We start from the raw sequence: 7,086 nt of genomic DNA, 5'->3' as shown, positions 1-7,086 counted from the left end.
AGCAGTCAAGTGCCTTAGGCACTACGCTACCAGAGCTCGTACACTGCAACATAGTATGTATTATATATTATTGATGGTAGGATGTAAAAACAGACTGACCATAGCATGGAGTTAAATACCCTAAGCTGGAAACTACCTGTATTTGCATTAATTTGTTGAACTCAAAACAAAGTGTTATAAAAACACTCCTTGGATAATTTTAAAGGTGTTCTGGTGGCATAGTGGTTAAAGCATTTGGCTGCTAACCAGTAGGTCCACAGTTTGAACCCACCAGCCACTCCACAGAAGAACGATGAGGCAATCAGCTTCTGTAAAGATTTATGGCCTTGGACATCCTATGCAGCAGTTCTACTCTGTCCTATGAGGTCTATGAGTTGGAATCAACTCATTGGCCGTGGGGTTTTTTGGTTGGATAATTTAAGTGTACATGACCTCAGTCCACATTCTTACCCTTGCTTTTTAGGCTATCGTGTAACCGATCCTTTTTTAAAGCTATCTTTATCACAACCGCCTTCTGTACTTCTTTTCATTCACCAAATGATAGAATACCTAGTTTCTAGTCTCTGCTTGCGGAAATCTCAGAGATAACATCTGAAAAAGATGAGTAGGCTGTGTTTTCCAATGGGAAGTATAAGACTTAGAAATTGGAAGCTGGCAAATGGGAAAAATAACACTTCTGGAGTGGATATGAAATTTGAATGTGATTATAAAGTGTCTAGCTCAGTGCCTAGAACATAATAGACATTTAATAAATTTGAACTCTTTTCCTTTCCCTTCACTGCCCCCCCCCCCAAATAATTAGAAAGATTGTTGTAAGACTTTCATTTTTTGCCGAGGGAACCTTTTATCTCTCGGCTTGGAGGGTGTTGGATAAAAGTTACTCTAGATATATAAAGGGGAAACGGGAGTTTATTAAACTAATAATTTTTTAATAAATTAGAATAGAATCTATTCTTATTTTGTGTCCTCATTATATTTTAAAACTCAATATAGTAATTATTGAGAGTGTAATGTCAGCAGCAGTGTGACTAGTGACTGACAGTTTTTAGCATAACCACCTCCTTTCGTAATAAGTCTATTCTTTGTTATGGATCTATCCTTATATTAAGAAATGATACTGATAACTTTACATTTTACACAGAGTTTTTAGATAATTTCATTTATTCTTTAAAATTTTGTGAGGTTAAATAACATTCAAGAGTTTTTTATTTTTCTTGTCCTTAACTTTTCTCTGCTTTTTTTCCCCAGACAGTTCAGTTTGTCCAGGGAATTTTTGTTGAAAAATATGACCCAACGATAGAAGATTCCTACCGAAAGGTAAGCTGTGAAACTTGATTACACATGCTCCAAGTGGTGCTTTATGCCTTTAAAACTTGATTCGTGGAATTTGTTTTTCAAAAAATAGTATTTTGAGAAACAGCTATTTTTAAAAACTTCACCAGAGCAAAATGTTTCTTATGGAATATTACTTCAGTGTACAGGGCTCCATGTTCTGTTACTGATGAGTAATCTTGTTATTTAATGTACACATTCTCCTAAGATTACTTTTATGCTTGAAGTAATCTGGCGACTGAAACTTTTGATTTTTGTTCAGTTGTGTAATTACTTTAAAGATATTTCACCTTTAAACTATAAAAATATTAGTAGTTCTTGACCAAAAAAAAAAAAAAAATGTTTTGTTTAATTATAAGACTAGCTAGAATTATGGGAAATTTCCATGATTTTATTTCCAAAATATATTAGGGGAAAGAAGACAGTGTTGTAATAAAGACTAGAGGCCAAATATATACCAAGAAGAAAATTTTTAAAAAAAGATTAAACCTGCCTTTCAATAAATAGGAAAGGATTGCTTTTTTTTTTTTTTAAGATGTTTATAGGATTTACCTTTAAGAGTGTTGTGACTTTTGTTGAATTAAGTTCATCAAGCCATACTGGCAAAGCAGTTTTACCATCCACAAATTGGATACAAAACTCTGCTCTGTACACATTGAAAACTCCAGACCACAGAGTTTACAGTCTCCCACACCTATCCTGTAATTATGTACTGAGGCAATGAGTTTGTGGTACCACCACTGTGGTACCTTACCAATCCCTGATCTGGCACAGAAAACAAGAGTTTAAAATAGTCATCAGGTTAATAGACTTATATTTAAAAGATACTTATATTTGAAAGACCAAAATGAATTACTAGCTAACGCCATAACTATGGAGATCTGTAGCTAGAATGCTAAATAACTAACCTTTCCTTAATTCCTTCTTTATAAATATTTTCCACAGAGTTGATAGCTGGCATTTTTGGGGGCCAACCTTTTCTTCTTGTGTAAAGATACTGGGAAAATGAAGTTCATTGTATCAAATTTCACCCTTTGCACAGTGCTTTATCAAAGAAGGTGCCTTTTTCTTAAATTTGAGGACTCTCTGAACTAGTACTGTTTATTTATTTTATTGTGGTAAAATGTGTATAATCAAAACTTTGCCGTTTTAACCATATCTGAAGGTATACTTTGGGGACCTTATTATAGCCACCATGTTGTACAGCAATCATCAATCACTATCCATCTCTTAGAATCCCATCTCTCCATAACAGAAACTCAGTAAGTGCTATTTATTTTAGCATTTCTGTGTTCCTTTTATTTCTTAAATTTAAATTCTCTTATGTGTTCAATTTTGGGGATAATTTTAGTCAAATATAAACATCATGAACATGGTAAGTTGACAAAATTATCTCTACTTCAAAATCTTCTTTTCTGCATTTTGAGGTCTTTAATACATTTGTGCTTTGTTTTCTCTGAAGATAAGGTAAATACATACATTTATGCACATTTTTTTCCTCTATTAGAACTCAGTTTCTCTTAAATTCCAGAATATGACCATTTCTTCTTTTTTTGAAAAATGTGTTTAAGATGATAGTTTACACAGCACATTAGGTTCCCATTTAACAATTTCTACACAGATTATTCAGTGATAATTGTTTTTTTTCCACAAGGTGTCATCATTCTCATTCATTCCATTCTGCTTGTACCATTTCCAGTACTCTAGTTTCCCTCTGGTAGCATAGTGGCTAAGTCACTTGCCTGCTAACCAGATGGCTGGCGGTTCAAATCCACCAGCCACTCCTCGGAAGGAAGGTTGGGCAATCCTACTTCCGTAGTGATACTGCCTCGGAAACCCAAGGAGGGGTCGCTATGAGTCGGGGTCGACTCGACGGCACATAACAACAACAACAAGTTTCCCTGACCTCTTACCTTCTCATCTTTGCTTTAGAATAATTTTTGACCATTTGTTTTCCTGTAGTTGATTTTTTTTTTTTTTTTTTAAGAAGCTTGTTACTCATGAGTGATATTCTTTATTTTGTGATCTACCATCCATTATCCAAGCTGACAGGTGACCTCAAGGGATAATTTCAGTTTCAGGTTTGAATTGTATCTCAGGGCAGTGATCTCGAGGAGTCTTCTTATTTTTACCAAAGTCCAGTAAGTCTGGACTTTTTAAGAACTTTGAGTTCTGTTCTACACTTTTCTCCTATTCTGTAAGGGTCCATTTGCTGGGACCCTGATCAGAATTTAGTAGTGGTAGCTAAGCCAGATCTAGTTCTACTGGTTGACCATTTACTTTCTAATAATAACAAATAAGGATCATTATCTCAGTGCTTACTGTGGTCAGAAAATATCTACATACTACATTAATAGTCTGGCTGCAATAATTTTAATAGCATGTGCTTGTGACCTCCCATTTATTTAATTTTTTCCAACTAGCAAGACATTTATTTTATTTTTTTATTATTATTTATTATTATTATTTTTGCAGTGTTCCCTCCCCTCCCCTCCCCTCCTACCCCTGGTAACCAACAAAGAAAGTTTCCTTCCATATATAAACCTTTCCTTGACTTTTTACAATAATGAACTAATACAATATTTGTCCTTTTGTGATTGACTTATTTCACTCAGCATAATGTCCTCCAAGTTATCCATGTTATGCAGCATTTTGTAGATTCTACATTATTCATTAGTGTTGCATAGTATTGCATTGTGTGTATGTACCATAGTTTGGTTATCCATTCTTCTGATGATGAGCACCTAGGTTGTTTTCATCTTTTTGCTTTTGTAAATAGTGCTGTAGTGAACATGAGTGTGCATATATCTGTCCTTGTTCTGGCTCTCACTTCTTTACACTATATATCTAGTAATGGGATTGCTGGATCAAATGATATTTATAATTCCAACTTTTTAAGGAATCGTCATACTGCTTTCCACACTGGTTGTATCCCTTTACAGTCCCAACAGCAGTGTATGAGAGTCCTAATCTCTCCACATCTTCGCCAGCATTTGTTATTTTCTGTCTTGTTGAACTTTACTGTTAATGCTGGGGTGAGATGGTATTTCATTTTTGTTTTGATTTGCCATCTCTCTAATGGCTAATGATTGTGAAAATTTCTTCACGTGTTTGTTGGCACCCTGAATATCCTCTTTGGTGAAGTGTCTATTCATGCCCATTTTTTAATTGGATCGTATGTCTTTTTGTTGTTGAGGTGTTGGAATTTTCTATAAATTTTAGAGATAAGTCCCTTGTCAAAGATGTCATTGCTGAATATTTTTTTCCCAATCTGTAGGTTTTCTTTTTACTCTTTTGGAGAAGTCATTTGAAGAACATAAAAATTTAATTTTTAGAAGGTCCTATTCATCTAGTTTATCTTCTGCTGTTTGTATATTTTGGGGTATGCTTGATAGTCTATTTATGCCATAAATTAGAGCCCCTAAATTTGCCCCTATTTTTTCCTTGAGGAACTTCATAGTTTTAGATTTCACATTTAAGTCTTTGATTCATCTGGAGTTAGTTTTTGTGTATGGTGTGAGATATAGATCTTGTTTCATTTTTCTGCAAATGGATATCCAGTTTTGCCAACACCATTTGTAAAAGAGACTGTCTCTTCCCCATGTAATGGATTTCAGCCCTTTGTCAAAAACCAGCTGACCACAGGTCATAGGATCTATTTCTGGGTTCTCAATTCTGTTCCACTGGTCTATGTGTCTGTCGTACCATTACCAGGCTGGTTTGACTACTGTGTCTGTATAGTAGGTTTTGAGATCCAACAGTGTGAGACCTCCTACTTTGTTCTTCTTCTTCAGTAGTGCTTTGCTTATCTGAGGTCTCTTTTCTTTCCATATAAAAGTAATGATTGGTTTTTCCATATCCTTAAAGAATGTTGATGGGATCTGGATTGGGATTGCATTGAATGTATAGATTGCTTTGGCTGGTATTGACATTTCCACAATGTTCAGTCTTCCTATCCACGAGCATGGTATGTTCTTCCATTTACGTAGATTTCTTGAAATAGTGTTTTGTAGTTTTCTTTGTACTGGCTTTTTGTGTCCCTGGTAGATTTATTCCCAAGTATCTTTTTTTTTTTTTTTTTTTTTTGGTAGTTATTGCACATAACAACAACAATTGTAAATGGTATTGATTTTCTTATTTCCTTTTCTCTTTGCTGGTGTAGAGGAATCCAACTGATTGTTGGATGTTGATCTTATATCCTGCCACGATGCTAAATCTCTCAATTAGTTCCAGTAGGTTTTTTTTGCTGAGTCTCTTGGGTTTTCTGTGAATAGAATCATATAAGCAAATAGAAGCTTAACTTCTTCCTTAACAATTTGGATGCCTTTGATTTCCCTTTCTTGCCTTATTGCCCTGGCTTGGACTTCCAATACAGTGTTGAATAGAAGTGGTTATAGATGACATCCTTATCTGGTTCCTGTTTGCAAGGGGAATGGTTTCAGTCTCTCTCCATTGAGAATAATGTTGGCTGTTGGTTTTGTATATAAGCCCTTTATTATGTTAAGAATTTCCCTGCTATTCCTATTTTGCAGAGTTTTTATCAGGAATGGGTGTTGGGTTTTTTCAAATGCCTTTTCTGCATTGATTGATATGATCATGTGGTTTTGTTTCCTTTGTTTTATTAATGTAGTAGATGATGTTGATTTTCTAATGTCGAACCATCCTTATTTACCTGGTATGAAACCCACTTGGTCATAATGTATTATTTTTTGGATATGTTGTTGGAGTCTGTTGGCTAGGATTTTGTTGAAGATTTTTGCATCTATATTCATGAGGGTTATTAGTCTGTAGTTTCCCTTTTGAGTTATGTCTTTGCCTGGTTTTGATATCAAGGTTATGCTTGCTTCTTCTCTGTTGTGGAATAGTTTGAGTGGGATTGGTGTCAGTTCTTGCCTCAACGTTCCATAGAATTCTCCAGTGAAAGTATCTGGCCCAAGGTTTGTTTTCTTGGTAATTTTTTTTATGATCAGTTGGATTTCTTCTTTTGTTATGGGTCTCTGTTCACATTTTCCACCTCAGTCTCTGTTACTGTAGGTAAGTAGTATGTTTCTAGAAATCTGTCCATTTCTTCTAGATTTTCAAATTTGTTGGAGGATAGTTGTTCATAGTATTCTGATGTTATCCTTTTAATTTCAATTGGTTCTGTTGTGGCATTGCCTGGTTTGTTTCTTATGTTTTTTGTATTTCCTTCTTTTCTTTTCTTTTGTTTAATTTGCCAGTGGTTGGTCAATTTTATTAATCTTTTCAAATAACCAACTTCTAGTCTTGTTGGGTTTTTTTCTGTTGTCTTACTGTCTTTCTATTTTCTGTTTCATTTATTTCTGCTCAAATCTTTACTATTTCTTTTCTTCTAGTGACTGTAGGGTTTTTTTTTGTTGTTGTTGTTGTTTTTTTGGCTGCTCTTTTTCTAATTTTTGGAGATACTGGGTTAAGATGTTGATTTTGGCTCTTTTTCTTATTTTAGGAAATGTGGGGTTAAGTTGTTGATTTTGGCTCTTCTTTTTTGATGTATGCACTTATTCAAGGAATTTTTTTATTTCATTTTTTATTTCTTCTATTATCCAGTCATTTTCAAGAAGGATGTTATTCAGTTCCCATGTGTCTGCTCTTTTTTCCATTGATCTTCTTATTGTTGATCTCTAATTTTATAGCATTGTGATCTCCAATAATATTATATTGGAGATTCATTATAAAATGAAATTTAAAAATTCCTTGAATCAAATGAGAATGAAAACATAACATACCAAAATCTTT

At 34.2% G+C, this 7,086-nt stretch overlaps 1 protein-coding gene across 1 annotated transcript in view; it reads left to right on the top strand.

The window, feature by feature from the left end:
- The first annotated feature begins 1,254 nt into the window (after positions 1-1,254).
- The window catches only part of RAP1A (RAP1A, member of RAS oncogene family), an 18,521-nt gene continuing 12,689 nt past the window's right edge, over positions 1,255-7,086 (top strand). The window contains exon 1 of the mRNA XM_042781938.1: positions 1,255-1,317. The gene's annotated coding sequence lies outside the window, so the exon portion shown is untranslated. The remainder of the gene's footprint in view (positions 1,318-7,086) is intronic.

Source organism: Orycteropus afer, unplaced genomic scaffold, assembly GCF_000298275.1.
Source record: "Orycteropus afer afer isolate SDZICR_OR568_19922 unplaced genomic scaffold, OryAfe1.0 scaffold00010, whole genome shotgun sequence".
In the NCBI taxonomy this organism is placed as follows: Eukaryota; Metazoa; Chordata; class Mammalia; order Tubulidentata; family Orycteropodidae; genus Orycteropus; species Orycteropus afer.
The sequence above is the reverse complement of the archived record's forward strand: the minus strand, read 5'-3'. Positions and strand labels throughout refer to the sequence as shown.